This window comes from Protopterus annectens, chromosome 3.part1 (assembly GCF_019279795.1).
Source record: "Protopterus annectens isolate FY-2018-M chromosome 3.part1, PAN1.0, whole genome shotgun sequence".
Taxonomy (NCBI): Eukaryota; Metazoa; Chordata; order Ceratodontiformes; family Protopteridae; genus Protopterus; species Protopterus annectens.
The window spans coordinates 52,739,731-52,755,388 of NC_056732.1; the positions used below are offsets into that span (position 1 = coordinate 52,739,731).

A 15,658-nucleotide genomic window follows, 5' to 3' on the forward strand; every position below is an offset into this window, starting at 1 on the left:
CGACACACAAACCTTGAGACTGTCTAGGCAATGTGTATCTTTGGAGCCATTGACTCGAAGCAGTCTCTTCCGCACCAGCTTCATAGCTGTCTCATATGGGTGATGACGTCTTTCAAGTTGTCTACACTGATCCCTACTTGAAGCCTACTCCTTTTCCACTTTGGGGATACCCTCCTGTCAATGAGGGACACAGGTGGAACACCTGGGACAAATTTGTGGTTTCCCATTCACTCATCAAGGTTGTGCTTGAAGAGGGTCAGCGAGGTGCTCTGTTTGACATGTATGGGAAGTCTTTCAGAGATCTGTCTCTCCAGCAGGTTTTGTTGATGTTCCATATGAAATTCAGGCCTTTCGAGCGGGTAATGCGCGAGGAGTTAGACTTATGGATATGGAGCATCTCTAGTAGGGCAGGGTCCGAGATTGACATGTAGGCGAGAGACAGATCACCTGTGAAACAATCTGTACAATACCAAGTAGCGTGATAGTGATTTGAAACTGTCAACATAGGATAGATGTTGGAGGCCATGGATTCTATTTGTGAGGTATTTGTGTCCTTTCCAGTTGTTTGGAGAGGTACATATCAAACGAGGTGTTCTACTTAATTATTGGTCTAATGAGGGAGGAGTATAGACAGGTGTAATGACCTCCTTTTTTCTAGAAGCAATCCCTTTACTTCTCCCTTATCTTACCCAACATCTTTATCATGTCTGCTGTGACCTCATCTCAGCCTGCTGCTTTACTTGACTTCATATTCCTTAGCATTGTTGTTCTTCTGTGGTGGGCTCCTCCTCTTCTCTCATTGTGGGATGCGTCTGGGACACTACAGCTTCTGTGAGGTTTTCTTCATTCAGAAGCTGTTGGAAGTACTCCTTCCGTCTGCCTTTCATGTCATGTGGATTGGTGAGCAGGTTGCTGCTAGCATTCATTGTAAAGGGTGTCTGACCATCTTCATTATCTTTCTGTTTTTGCCTTTCAACCGGATATAGTTTTTGTGCCATCTACTGAGTCAGTTTCCTGACACTGGTAGAGTACCTCTGATGACTTGTTCATCACCCCAGTTGTTGAGATCCTTGAGTTAGTGTTGCAATGAGGATCTTACCACACCGATCTTCATCTCAGGATGAGGAAGTTCTTCGTGATGTTTTACAGCTCGTACCTCTCTACTTCCTGGGTGGTACCTCTTGCAAATCGTTTATTTGGTTTGGTAGTCAGAAGGTCATGGCAAGAGACTGGCGCTTACAAAGTGGTGCTTTGGAAGCTGGGCAAGATTCTTAGACACCCCCACAGAACAGATAGCATTTGGCTAAAAGGTCCTTTGGTTGATTACATCATTGAGGTAGTAGTGACTAGAGTTGATGGAGGATACAGCTTCTGTCCATCCACCCATTAAGGAATCCATGGCTATGAACAGATTAAGGAAGCAGGTGTATGCTTCAGTAACCTTGACTTGTGCCACTCGTATGAACCACTTCCAGAGGGACTCTGTGCATCAGGCACTTGCCATTCTGAGAAAACCACCTAAGTTGGACTCCAGGAAGCATTTGGAAACGTCGAGCACGATGTTAAACATTACCAAACTCTTCACGCAGCTCATGCACGATATAGCAATGGAGCACCTTGGGCTGCTGTAACAGGCGTTGCTATGAGACGCCAGGCTAGGCTTTGCCTAAGTGACTTCATGGACAAATTTAATGCCTCCTAAAATGGATCATCCTTTTTTGAAGTGTGAACAGGATGGCAAAATGTTTTCTGCTGAAGGAGTTAGATTAAAGGTCCCACAAAGATCATGTAACGGGAACCAAAATGGCTTCAAATATCTAAGGTTCAGGAAGTCCAAGGGGCAGCTGGACAGATGTGGCCCCTTCAGTGAATGTTGGCCCAGAGGACTATTCAGAATCAGGGATACCATGGGCCCTTTTTTGACTGGCAACCATATCGTTCCTGAAGGGCTGCCCAGCTGTTCCCCTCTGAAGGCAGTTTGGGATTGCTTAGCCATACACCAGTAAATAGAGGGGTATCACATAGAACAATAGGGCATTAAGGGTAATATCCAAAGGTAATAGCAGATGTTCGTGTTTCACTGTTGCAGTCTTAACCAATGGGTTATCCGGCTCCCGGTAGCCCTCGATCGAACAGAATACCAAAGGTAAGTAAATATGACATCGGCTGTTGTCGGTTGTAAAGGACGTCGGATACAAAAGGAGGCAGTCGACGTCACTTCCTCAGTCTTCCTTGCCGCGGAGCCCGAAGCGGAAGCATTTTTGCACGAGTGCTGGTCAGCAGTTTACCTTTTTGGTTTCCGACTACAAAGTTGAAGTCATCTACAGCTAAGTACCCCATTGGGGATCCTCTTTTCTTGCCTTAATGAATGCCAGAAAAAGTAAATAATTGTCTTACCTGCGGAAAGCAGATTCCCCATAGAGATTTTCATTCCTGTTGTATTTGTTTAGGCCTTGACCACGATGTTCCTAATTGTGGCCTCTGTGCTTCCTTTAATCCGCGTACTATTTGTCATTGGGCTAAGCTTTTTGCTAAGCATTTTGGAGTGTGGCTTAAGTTTGTCGGTATGCCATCCACTGGTCTTCAGGCTTCGGATATCCCTAAGAAGTGCAAGGACAAGGACAGCAACAGGCTTCAGAAGGTCAAGCCTTCAGACGATGCTAAGTTGTTCGTCATTCTTGCAGTAGCCAGTGAGGCGCCTTTGCAGCCCCTGCAGTTCACAGATTTTCAACTGCAGGCCTCGGTTGAGACCATTTTAGAGTCCCTCGGGCCTCTGGCTTCCATTTTGTCTTCTGACCTTCCCCCTGTTGCCTATTCAGCTGGATCCGGAGCCGCTAGGCTGGCTCTGGTGTCCAAGGCCTCTGTTCTTTGGTCAGACAGCAAGCTCATACCGACAACCTCTGCCACTATTTCAGCTGTTGCCAGGCCTCCCGAGTCCTTCAGACTTGTAGGTAAATCTTCCAGTCTTAAGCCTGTGAAGAAGCAGGCTCCAGTTTCCTCTCGTTCCCCTCATTCTCATATGGTTAAAATGGCTGATGACCTTTTGACTCATTAGGGGTTCACAGCCTCCTCCTTCAAAAAGGGGTAGGGATGTCTCTCTTGAGGCTGTGTCTTATTCCTGTTCTGATACTTCTAGCATTTCTGCTGATGAAGAGGAAGTTTCTCAGGTTTTTTTTCTCCTTTTGAGGATTCAGATGCAGAGGAATCCATTAATTCTGCTTCTCCTCCAGGGGATTTCTCTTTTGGTGATACTTTGAGTACTCTCAGGGAGCATTTTAAATGGGAAAGTTAGGATTATCCCCAATCTAAGAAAAGGATCAGGGAGTTTTTGGATTTGCCTCAGCATAGGCCTCTGGCTATTCCTCCAGTGTTGGAAGTGGTTGATGATGTTTTTCTGGAAAATTCCTTGACTCCAAATTCAGATGTTCTTCGTGTTTCACTGTTTCACTGTTGCAGTCATTACATTTGGGTAATCTGCTGACAGGTTGCCCTCAGTTGGCCTGAATAACAAAGTCTTGGGTCCTGCGTTGGTTGCTGTCTCATCTTCCATGACGTCAGGTGGTCAGGGGTATAAAACATGCAGCCAACACCATTTTAATCAGTCTTTCTTGCCGCGCGGTGCCCGAAGCAGAAGCAGTTCGCAAGTGCCAGTCGGCCGACTCCTGAAATGTTCGTATTCAAGTTTCAGAACCAAAGTCTTCAAACTAAAGCCAAGTACCCCGTTGGGGAAATTCTTTCTTGCTCCTTACCAATGTCAGTAAAAGTTAATAATTGCATTACTTGTGGGAAGCAAATACCTCATACGGATTTTCATTTGTACTGTATTCCTTGCCTAGGCCTTGATCACAATGTGCCTTGCTGTCGGTTTTGTGCTAAATTTAACCAACGCACTATTAAGCGTTGGTATACTTTGCTTCTAAATATTTTGGTTCAAGATTTAACTACTCTGAATTGTCGTCGGTTAGCAATCCGACTACAGGAGTTCACAAACAATGCAAGGAAGAAGACAGAGACAGACCGTCAAAGTCTAAAACAGACGAAGCTTCTCCTAAGCCAGTCGCCGGTACTCAGTGAGGAGCTTTCGCAGCCCCTGATACCCGCTACTTTTGAGTCACAGGCCTCTACTGAGACCCATTCGGAGTCCAATATGCCACGAGATTCTCAAGAGTATTGAACCCGCGGATGTGTCTCCCTTGGATGGGTCCGGAGCCACTGAGTAGGCACCGGCTTCTGAGGGTGTTTTCAGGCCTCAACATTTTTATATTAAACCGACGCCAACAACAAAAACAAGATCAAAAACAACTTCTATGTCTAAAAAAACGATGCATGAGCCACGTGCTCAGGTCCCTATGCCTAAAAAACAGATGATCAAAATGGCTGAGGATTTAATTACCGTGATCAGGGGTTCCCAACCACCCCCCCAAACAGGCCTAGGCAAGGCACTAATTATGAATCTTCAGATCAGGTTTACATTTCTTCTGATTCCTCTTCTGATCAGAAATTTTCTGTTCCACCCTATGAGGATTCTGATGCAGAGGAATCCATTCCATCTGCATCTCCTCCTGAGGGATTACTCTTTTGGTGAGACTTTGCATACTTTAAGGGAACATTTTCACTGGGAGAGTCAGGACTTCTCTGAATCAAAAAAGAGGCTTAGGGACTTCCTTCTTCCTCAGCATAGGCCTTTGGCAATACCTTCTGTATTAGACATAGTTGATGTATTTTTTGGAGTCGAGCTTGGCTCCTGATTCCCTGCCTCCGGCTCCTAGTAAGCCAGACAGATATTACAGGGTTCCTGACTCCCACAAATTTCTTTTCAAAAATCCTGCTGCTGATCCTGAGACTATTTGTCAGGGTCCCAAGGGGGTTAAGGCTTCTACAGCCAAAAATCCTACCCCTTCTGATAGAGATTCCATGGCGCTGGATAGATGGGGTAAGAAGGTTTACACTTCTGCAACCTTGGCAGTCAGGGCTTAAACTGCCAGTTTCATATGCTTAAATATCAACAGCATGTTATGAGCTTCCTTAAACAGAAAATGATGTTGATTTCTGATTGTGTGGAAAATAGTTTCAGACTGCTATACAACTGGTAGCATGTTACAGACCACCCTCCCAATCTCAGGCACCCCACTCAGCCTTCCTGAAGACATTGGAGGATATAAATGTCTCACCAAACACCATCATATTGGGAGACTTCAACTACCCTAACATAGACTGGGTTCATTATTCTAGCCCAAACACCCTAGCCCAAAGGTTCCTGGAATTCATAAATTCAAACTCAGTGGAGCAGCTAGTCACCTCTCCCACAAGGGGAGATAATATACTAGACCTGATCATCACAAACATGGGGACAAAGTGCTCCACACCTGGAAGTATACCCTTCACTAGTGAGATCTGACCACAAACTAATCACCCTGGATATATATATCCCACCTCCACCCCCAACACAAAAGACTACAGTGAAAAACTTCTCAAAAGCCGACTTTACACTTCTTAAAACTGAGATGGTATCCTTTAAGCCCACTGGGACAGTGGAAACCACATCCCACAATGCAGAATCCTTCACAAATGCCTTCTACGGACATCTCCAAGAATGCATGGATCATGCAATCCCAAATAAAACCAAGACCCTCTCCACCAAGGGCAGGCGTCATGTCTGGTGGACCCCAGCCATAAACAAATTGTATAACAAAAGAAGGAAGCTACTGCACGACAGAGCAAAATCCCATAAAGAGAAGGCATCTCTGATCAGCACTAGTAGAAAGCTACATTCTCTCATAAAAACATCCAAGGCCAACTTTGAGAGAAAAATCGCTATGGACACTAAAGATAACCACAAGGCCTTCTTCAGCTATGTTAGAAACCTGGGCGGAAACCCTCAGATATGTTCAGAGTTAGTTCACAATGACAAAAAATACACTGAACCCACAGATATTGCCAACATTCTGGCTGTGACAGGTTCAGTGCAAATTTCTCCCCTCCCTCACCCCCAAAAGAAGAAATACTTATCCCAGCTGAATGTAACCTCCCTGTCATCTCAGATGAAAAGGTGAGAACCGCCCTCAGCAAAGCTAAAAACACAGCATCAATGGGACCTGACGGTATCCCGGGTTGCGTGCTACGTGAACTCCAAGAGGAGCTAAACCCGCACATAAAAATGCTACTTAACCTTAGCCTTACTACAGGATATGTACCTGAAAACTGGCGTACAGCAACAGTAGTCATACTCCACAAAGGAGGCACCTCTACTGACCCTGGTAATTACCGCCCCATAAGCTTAACCAGCCTGGTCTGCAAAGCTATGGAAAGAATCATTATGGAACTAATAAACAGAGACATTGGGGACTTACAGACACTTGATCCCACCCAGTTTGCCTTTGTAAAAGGCAGATCCTGCCTTTTAAACCTCGTTGACTTTTTCGAAACAGTCACTAGAGCCATTGACTAGGGCAAAGCAGTCCATACAGCCTACCTGGACTTGGCTAACGCTTTCGACACAATACCCCACTCTGGCATCATAGACAAGCTCAACAGCTTAAATGTAAATCCATATGTCACAAGATGGGTGGCAAACTGGCTAAAGGATAGAACCCATAGTCAAAATCGCTGGAGCCATGTCAGACTCAAAGCCAGTGACAAGTGGTGTCCCACAGGGCTCTGTCCTGGGACCCCTCTTGTTCGGCATTTATTTCTCAGATGTGAAACCAAACATGGGAGGGTTGTGGCTGACAAAGTTCGCAGATGACTGCAAACTAGGCGCCATAGTCTATACACCAGCTGACACACACATCCTACAGAAAGGCCTCACTGAAACGGACAACTGGTGCCGGAGTCATGGCCTTAAACTAAATGCCAAAAAATGTAAAGTCATCCCCTTTGGGAAAAACAAAGTGCCTACAAATTATCACATAGGCGGTAACCCACTGAGTACGAAAAAAGTAATCAGAGACCTGGGGACCCAAGTCGATAGTGACCTCTCATTTGACACCCACATTGCCAAAGTGGTTAGAAAGACTTTTTTACCTTGCCCACCTTATCATGAAGGGATTCACATCCAGATCAAAGGAGGTCATTGTGCCCCTGTACTCCTCCCTTATCAGGCCCATGATTGAGTACAATGCCCCATTTGGTATGTACCTCACCCGGCACTTGCAACAGCTAGAGACCCCAAAAGTACCTCGCCAAGAGGATCAAGGGTCTCCAACATATGTCATATGCTGCCAGACTAAAGAATCTCCAACTCTATTCAGTAGCATACCGCCTACTCAGAGGTGATCTGTGCCTAACGTACAAGGTCATGTCCAATCAGGAATTGATGGACATGCTCCACCTCAAAAAATCCAAATCCATCAGAACCACGAGAGCTAAAGATTTGAACCTCAGCACAAATATGAATAGGACATGCTGGAGGGACAGATTCATAACTCAGAGGCTTCCCATACTCTGGAACAGAATCCCAGGTCATGTTAGGCAGAGCCCCTCACTGACTCTCTTCAAGAGAAATCTTGACGAGTGGATGGGAGATCGTAGGTTTACCCCAGGGGTCATCTCTGTGTCACTACTAGACAGAGGCACAGTAAACTAATTCTATTATGTAAGGGGGTTTTCACTGTGTCACTACTAGACAGAGGCACAGTATTCCAAATCTATTCTGTACACTTTTGTACCATTACATGGGGTGGCGAAAGCCACATCACTATGGCTAGGCTTATAAATGCCCCAGGGGCAGATAGCCTAGTACCAAACTATGAAACAATTTATTGCATTCAGCAGAACAGGTTGGAAAGCATACTTTGCAATGTGGTTTTGATTCCTTGGAGGCCTCTTGTAGGGCCACCGTTACTGGATCTGTGATTAGAAGGCATGCCTGGCTCAAGGAGCAAAATCTGCCTGATCATGTTAAAGCTAAATTGTTGGATGCCCCCTTTGCACCATGATACTCTGTTTGGTAATAAGCAGAAGAGGTTTTAAAGAAAATGGAAGACAAAGCTAAATCTATGCAAACTGTAAAAGATTTCTTGCAAGTGCAGCCACCCAGGTTCAGTATGCACTGGCCTACTAAAAACTGATCCTTTCCTGTGTCCAACAGAGCCACTCAGGGCAAACCCAGGTGCTCAAAAGGCTCCAGATATCAATCACAGGGTTCTTGCAGGTCAAAGCAATGGGGTGCCTCCACCTCCAAATCTGGAGGAAACAAAGGACAACCCTACAGTAAGCAGTCTCAATGACTTTCCTCTACCATCTCCAAGCACGCATCTTTTGGCAGTTCCCTTGGGGGGAAAACTAGCACTTCATGCTCAGAATTGGCAGTTAATTACCCAGGACAAGTGGGTATTAAACGTAGTATCCCAGGGGTACAGATTTCATTTCCATACTTTGCCAATTCCAAACGGATGGCCCGATCTGCCACAAAACCAGTGGGCAGAGGCCCAGAAACAAGTTATATCCCTCATGGATATGGGGGCTATTCATCCGGTACCAGAAAAGGAAAAAGGACAAGGATTTTATTCAAGACTTTTCCTGGTACCCAGAAAAGACAATTCATGGCGTCCAATACTGGATTCTGAACACGTACCTGGACATTCCAAAATTTAAAATGCTGACTTTGCAACAGCTACTGCCTATGCTAGGCAAGAATGCTTGGCTAGTAACTCTAGACTTATAAAAGGCATACCTGCATATCCCAATAAGGGAATCATGCAGAAGATACCTCCGCTTCAAAGCAAGTTTTTTTTTGTATTACCAATTCTCTACACTGCTTTTTGGCTTATCTACTGCGCCCAGGGTCTTTACAAAGTGCGTGGCACCAGTAATTGCGTTCTACAGACAAAGAAACATCCAAATTTATCCTTATCTGGATGATTGTCTCATTCAAGCAGAAGACAAGGACACTCTTCTTCAACATCTGGCATTTGTAAAAAGGCTTCTAGCATGCATATAGGGTACACCATAAACGAAAAGAAATCATAACTGGTACCCTGTCAAATAATTACATTCCTGGGTGCAAGCTTGAATACAGCTCCCTAGATGGCTTACCTCACGCCAGACAAAGGCAACTGACAACATACTTCAAACAAACGGCAACAAAAACCCAGTTATCTGCAAGACAAATTCTGCAGGCTTTGGGATTCATGGCATCCTGCATTCTGCTGATTCCATATGCAAGACTGCATATGAGGAAACTTCAGTGGTACCTAAACAGTTTATGGAGTCAGCATTGTCACAACCTGGAAACAATGATTCCTCTCATTCCCTGCCTGCAACAGGAGTTTCTTTGGTGGGCAGAGACATGTCACCAAAACAAGGGACTGTCATTCACTCTACCCCCTGCCACCCAAACCCTAACTACAGACTCATCAGATTATGCTTGGGGGGCCCACCTGGTAGGGAGATGCATTCAGGGCAAATTGAGCCCAAACCAAATGCATCTGCATATCAACCAGAAAGAAATGCTAGCTGTTCAGAATGCTCTGACAGCCTTCAAGGACTTACTTCATCCAGGACAACTACTGATAAGGATGGACAACACCACTGTTATGTGGTACATAAACAAGCAGGGGGGTACACATTCTTACCCCCTTTGCAGACTAGCCATGGCCTTGTGGAACACAGCCTTGACTTACCAAATAACATCTTCAAGCACAATTCCTGCCAGGAAAGCAAAATACTCTGGCAGACGACCTAAGCAGAAATCTTATGAACCCGCACGAATGGAAACTGGATCCACAAATCTTCAACAGGTTAACACAGAAATGGGGGAGCCCAGACATAGATCTATTCGCCTCTCCCCAAAACTATCAACTGGACAAATTTTGCACAAGAACTCATCACAAGAAAGCATGGAAAGTGGATGCTCTATCCTTCAGCTGGAAAAATCTATCAGTCTATGCCTTTCCCCCCTCTGCCTTTACTCTCCAAGGTCTTACTAAAAGTCAGACAGGAAAAAACAAAAATGATCCTAATTGCTCTGGACTGGCCTCGCCAGCACTGGTACCTGCTTCTAAGGAATATGTCACACCTTCCTCCATGGTACTTGCCTCAAACACCTCATCTACTGTCTCAGCAGAACTTTCAAATTCTACATACTCCGCTCCAAACTCTGAATCTTGCAGCATGGCTGATCAACTAATTATTCAAACCACATCTCTCAGTAAACCTGTGATGGATGTCATTTTGGAAGCCAGAAGGCATAGTACTAGAAAATCTTATGCTGATAGAGATTCTGTGCTTGGAACCAAGCACAAGGAATAGACACAGCAAAGCCCAATATTCCTCAGATTTTACAATACATAACTGGGATGCTTGGCAAGGGCCTATCTTTTTCTTAAATAAAAATCCATGCCTCTGTCATCTCAGCTCATTACAAAACAGAGCCTCCCCTCTTTTCTCATCCACTGCTTAAACAGCATCTCAGAGGGGCCAAAAATTTAAGGCCTCCCAGGAGAGCACCAACTCCTGCATGGGACCTCAGTTTTGTGCTGGAAAAACTCACCCTGCCTCCTTTTGAACCAGCAGCTACTGCAGATATAGAATTTCTATCTTGGAAGACCGCTTTTCTTTTGGCAGTCACTTCAGCTAGAAGGGTGTCAGAACTACAGGCTCTCATGGCAGTGGAGCCTTTCATTATTTTTTACCTGGACAGGGTGGCCCTCAGGACCAATCCTTCTTTTATGCCTAAGGTGGTATCCAGTGTGGCTCTTAACCAGACCATTCACCTGCCAACATTTTACCCAAATCCGAAGAACAAGGGGGAGCGGATTCTGCATTCATTGGATGTACACAGACAACTAAGATTCTACTTGAACAGGACCAGATCTCTAAGAAAGTCTGAGCAACTACTGGTAGCATTTGCTGCAGGATCAGAGGGGAAGGCTACATCAAAGCAGACTATTTCTAAATGGATAACCCACTGCATTCGTTCCTGCTATTTGCACCATGGTAAACCTGTGCCCAAGAGGATCAGATCACATTCCACCAGGGCTGCCTCTACTTCAGCAGCTTTTCTCATAGGGGTCCCAACCAAAGACATTCTAGAAGCTGCTACTTGGAGCTATGTTCATACCTTCACAAAGCATTATCATTTACCTCTCTTCTCAAAATCCAGGGCAGGCTTTTCCACTGCAGTCCTGCAGGGCCTTATAGCCGCTCCTAATGCTGTTTAGTTCCATCCTCCCATCCATAACTTTGGGATTCTACCCAAATGTAATGACTGCAACATTGAAGCACGAAGAACATAGTGCAGTTGTGTACACTTACCATAAATGTAGATGTTCGAGTGTATTCACTGTTGCAGTCCGGGTTACCCACCCGCTATCCCCCCATTCTATACCTTTTCTTTCCTTCACTATACTCAAAAGCCTTTGTGGTGTATTTGCTTTTGTTTAAGGTAAAGTTTGTTTCTTAAAGTGCATTTATATATATTTACAGTTTATTTCTATACATTTTTGCTCCCCATTTGGGGGGCACCTGACATCTGGGGCAAGAAAAACTGATTAAAATAGCGTCTACTGGATGTTATATACCCCTGACGACCTGACGTCATGGAAGAGGAGACAGCAACCGACGCAGGACCCAGGACTTTGTTATTCAGGCCGACTGAGGGCAACCTGCCAGCAGATTACCCAAATGTAGAGGTATAAAACAAGCAGCCAACGCCATTACATCAGTCTTTCTTGCCCCGTGGTGCCCGAAGCAGAAGCAGTTTGCAAGTGCCGGTTGGCCGACTCCTGAAATTTTCATTTTAGAGTTTCAGAACCGAAGTCTTCAACTAAAAGCTAAGTACCCCGTTGGGGAAACTTTTTCTTGCTCCTTACTGATATCAGTAAAAGTTAATAATTGCATTACTTGTGGGAAGCAAATACCTCATAATTTTCATTTGTACTGTATTCCTTGCCTAGGCCCTGACCACAATGTGCCTTGCTGTCAGTTTTGTGCTAAATTTAATCAACGCACGATTAAACGTAGGTATATTTTTGCTTCTAAATATTTTGGCTCAAGATTTAATTATCCAGAAATGTCGGTTAGCAATCCGACTACCGGAATACCTAAAAAAACGCAAAGAAAAAGACAGAGACAGGCCGTCGAGGTCCAAAACCGACAACGCTTCTCCTAAGCCAGTCGCCGGTTCTCAGTGAGGTGCTTTCGCAGCCCCTGATACCCGCTACATCTGATTCGCAGGCCTCTACTGAGACCCATTTGGAGTCTGGTATGCCACGAGATGCTTCAATTATGGAACCCGCAGATGTCTCTACCTTAGATGGGTCTGGAGCCACTGTGCAGGCACCGGCTTCTGAGGGTGTTTTCTGGCCTACAGATTTGTATATTAGACCGACGCCATCTTCTAAATTAAGGCCAAAATCTAAATCTATGTCTAAAAAAATGATGCCTGGGTCACGTGCAGGCCTCTATGCCTAAAAAACAAATGATCAAAGTGGCTGAAGATTTAATTACTCTGATCAGGGGTAGCCAACCCCCTCCTCCTAAGAGGCCTGGGCAAGTCATTGATTATGAATCTTCTGAACGGGATTCTATTTTTTCTGACTCTTCTAATGAACAGGATTTGTCTATATACACACTGAGCAGAGTGGAGGAGAGGTGTTGACTACAACTCTTAGCTGAGATATACAAGTATCCTGTTTTTTTCGATTATTTATACTGATTATTGTTTCTAGCAATTTATATATAGCACTTTTTATTGCCTGTTGCATAGTTTTTGAGTGTATTTTTATTGCTATTAACTAACCTGCATGGCTAACTGATTTGTTTGCAGTTTAAAAAGCATTCTGTAGAGTCTCATTGCTCCTTTATCTGTTTAAAAACTTTCATTTTGTGGCTTTCTGTAGTGCTTACTGTGTCTGTAGGCTAATGCTTTAGTATTGTCCTCATCCTCCCTCCCTATATACTCGGTGGCTTTGCAGTTGCCCGCCCCTACTGTAAATCTGATCTGGGACACTCCTCCCAGTCTAGTGTCAGTAGCTCATTCTACCTAATACAGAAAGAACATTTGATAAGGCCTTCTGTTTCTCCTTTTTCCCTTCAAAAAAAAAAAAAAATTTTTTTGCCTGAATCTCCTTGTATTCTGACTGTGCTTCTCAAACATTTTGGAAATATAGAGTATATTTTGGAGAATTTATTATAACTGTAATTGCCTTAATATTGCTACAACTCAAGTGCTCTAGGTTGCACTGCATCAGAAGTGTTTGTGTGTTTTAGCTGCTTTTTCTGTATATATAGACTTCTCTGTATATGTAGACTAGCTACTTATTCTGCTGTGTTACTGCCTCTTAAATCATTTTTCAGTTGTGCACTTGCCTTGCTTCATTTAAAAAGTTTTAAATTGCTAATTTTGTTGAGCTTTAATTGCATTTACTGTTTAGGACTACACACTCGTGTGTTAGCCTTTTCTGTGTTTATTTACTATATTATTGCATTGTTTAGCCTGTTTCAACAAAAAAAAAATACTATCTTGTTTGCTCGTTTCCCACCTTTTCTAGCCAGTCTATATCCCAAGCTTTGCTTGTCTCAGGACTTTATTTTCTGTGCTCAGAGCTATCCAGACCTTGCTGTGGTAGAGGGAAGTCCTACTGCCTACCACTGGGACTGGTGAGCATTGTACTGCCTATCTAACGCTAGAGGAGTGGTTTCCAGCTCAGAAATTGTAATTTTATTAGCCTTTTTGGGCTGATTTCTATCCCTTTCAATTTTCTGGCCTAAAAGCGCGCGTGTTTGCACATTTTTCACATCGTGCAGCACTGCGAGGCTACAGTTAAACTATTCGAGGTGCCAGAAAGTCTGCTCTTCAAATTTTCCTTATAACTAGCTGGTTTTTCAGTAGCAGCACTAAAGTCTGAACCCCAGTGACAAGCACTTGCTCTAGAACCTGCTGGAAAGCACTAGGAAGCCTGAAACTGATTCAAGCACTCAGCTTTCCTTGTCAATAAGGAGAAATTAATCATAGGCACTAAACAGCCTATAATTGCAAAGTACCTTGCAAAGGTAAGGGAAAACAGCTCTTAAACTTTACAAGAAAGCACTAGTAAGCCTGAAACTGATTCAGGCACTCAGCTCTCCTTGTCAATAAGGAGAAATTGATCATAGGCACTAAACAGCCTATAATTGCAAAGTACCTTGCAAAGGTAAGGGAAAACAGCTGTTAAACTTTACAAAAAAGCACCTAAACAGGCATGTCCAAGGGTCAGCTTCCGGTGATTTCTCCTGTCCACCTGGTGAATCTGGGCATACTGGGGCAGTGCAGCAACTGCCTCATGTACACAGACAATCCTCTCCTCCTGCCACCCAACACTACATCCTGCGAGAGATGCACTTACATAGCCAAACTGGAAGCAAAGCTCTCTCTGGCCCAGATTGTGCTAGACAGTCAAGAGGAGAAGGTTAACACCTGCATTACACCTCAAGCAACTCATAGCCCTTCAAAACCCACACCATCAACGCCCACACACAGCAGCACTAAATCCACATATGCGGAGGCCCTTAACATTAACCTGCCCAAGCAACAAGGACCTCCGAAGCCGAAACACAAACAAACACCAGTCACAACCAAAGTGACACATAGCTCACAACACCAGTGTGCCACCCAACAACAGCCCCTGAGGCAAGACAATGTACCCAACACTTTAGTCATAGGTGACTCTATAGTCAGGCACACTGATGTCCCACTCACCAGGCTGAACAAGGAGAAAATTACAGTCAGCTGCCTGTCAGGTGCCAGGATCCGCCACATAACGCATGCACTCAAGTCACTCCACAACAAGTACAAATACGACTCATTGTCCATGCTGGAGTGAATGACTTGAGACGTACCTCCCTGGACTACATGAAGAGAGACATGGAAGAGCTCTTGGATCATGTGGCCCAGGCAGGTATGACCCTAGCCCTGAGTAGCATCCTGCCTTCGCCCAGAATGATACCACAGTATAAGGACAAAATGATTGACTTCAACAATTGGTTAAGCTTCTGGTGTCATTCAAAGGGGATCCAGTATTTGTCTGCCTGGGAAGACATGATCAACAAACCACGATGCTTTGCCAGAGATGGTCTGCACCTGTCACCCCTGGGATTCAGGTTACTGGCTAAAGCTCTTGCCACTCCTATATTGCATTTTTTAGGCAAGGTTCAAAGGATAAAACCACCACCATAACCGATACAAGCATGCAAAATCTGAAGGTAATGCTAATCAATGCTAGAAGTCTAAACCTCAAAATGCAGTCTCACGAGGCACTCCTAAAAATGGAGAACATCGATATCTGTGCAGTAACTGAGGCCTGGTTTCAAGGCTCGAGAGAGCACCCCTGCAATACCAGGCTACAATTCTTACCACACTTTTCGGCCACAAAACCAAGACCGAAATACTAAAGGTGGAGGAGTGTCCATATTCACCAAGGATATTCACACCTCCAGGCTAGTTGCCCAACACAGTGCATCTGAAACTCTCCAGGTGCAACTAACACTAGGTAAGACTGCAATCCAAATTGTAGCTTGCTACAGATCCCCACCATGCCCCAGGATTCTCACTACACCTTTCTAAACATACTGGAAAATATTAAGATACAACCAAACACCCTAATACTGGGTGATTTCAACTACCCTGCCGTTAATTGGGAAAACTACTCGGGTACCAACTCCTTTTTCCAACGTTTCT

At 44.5% G+C, this 15,658-nt stretch overlaps 1 protein-coding gene across 5 annotated transcripts in view; it reads left to right on the forward strand.

Annotated features, from left to right (window-relative positions):
• Positions 1-15,658, forward strand: part of PPP4R1 (protein phosphatase 4 regulatory subunit 1) — a 1,686,542-nt gene that overhangs the window by 1,271,535 nt on the left and 399,349 nt on the right. The gene's annotated exons all lie outside the window — the stretch shown is intronic.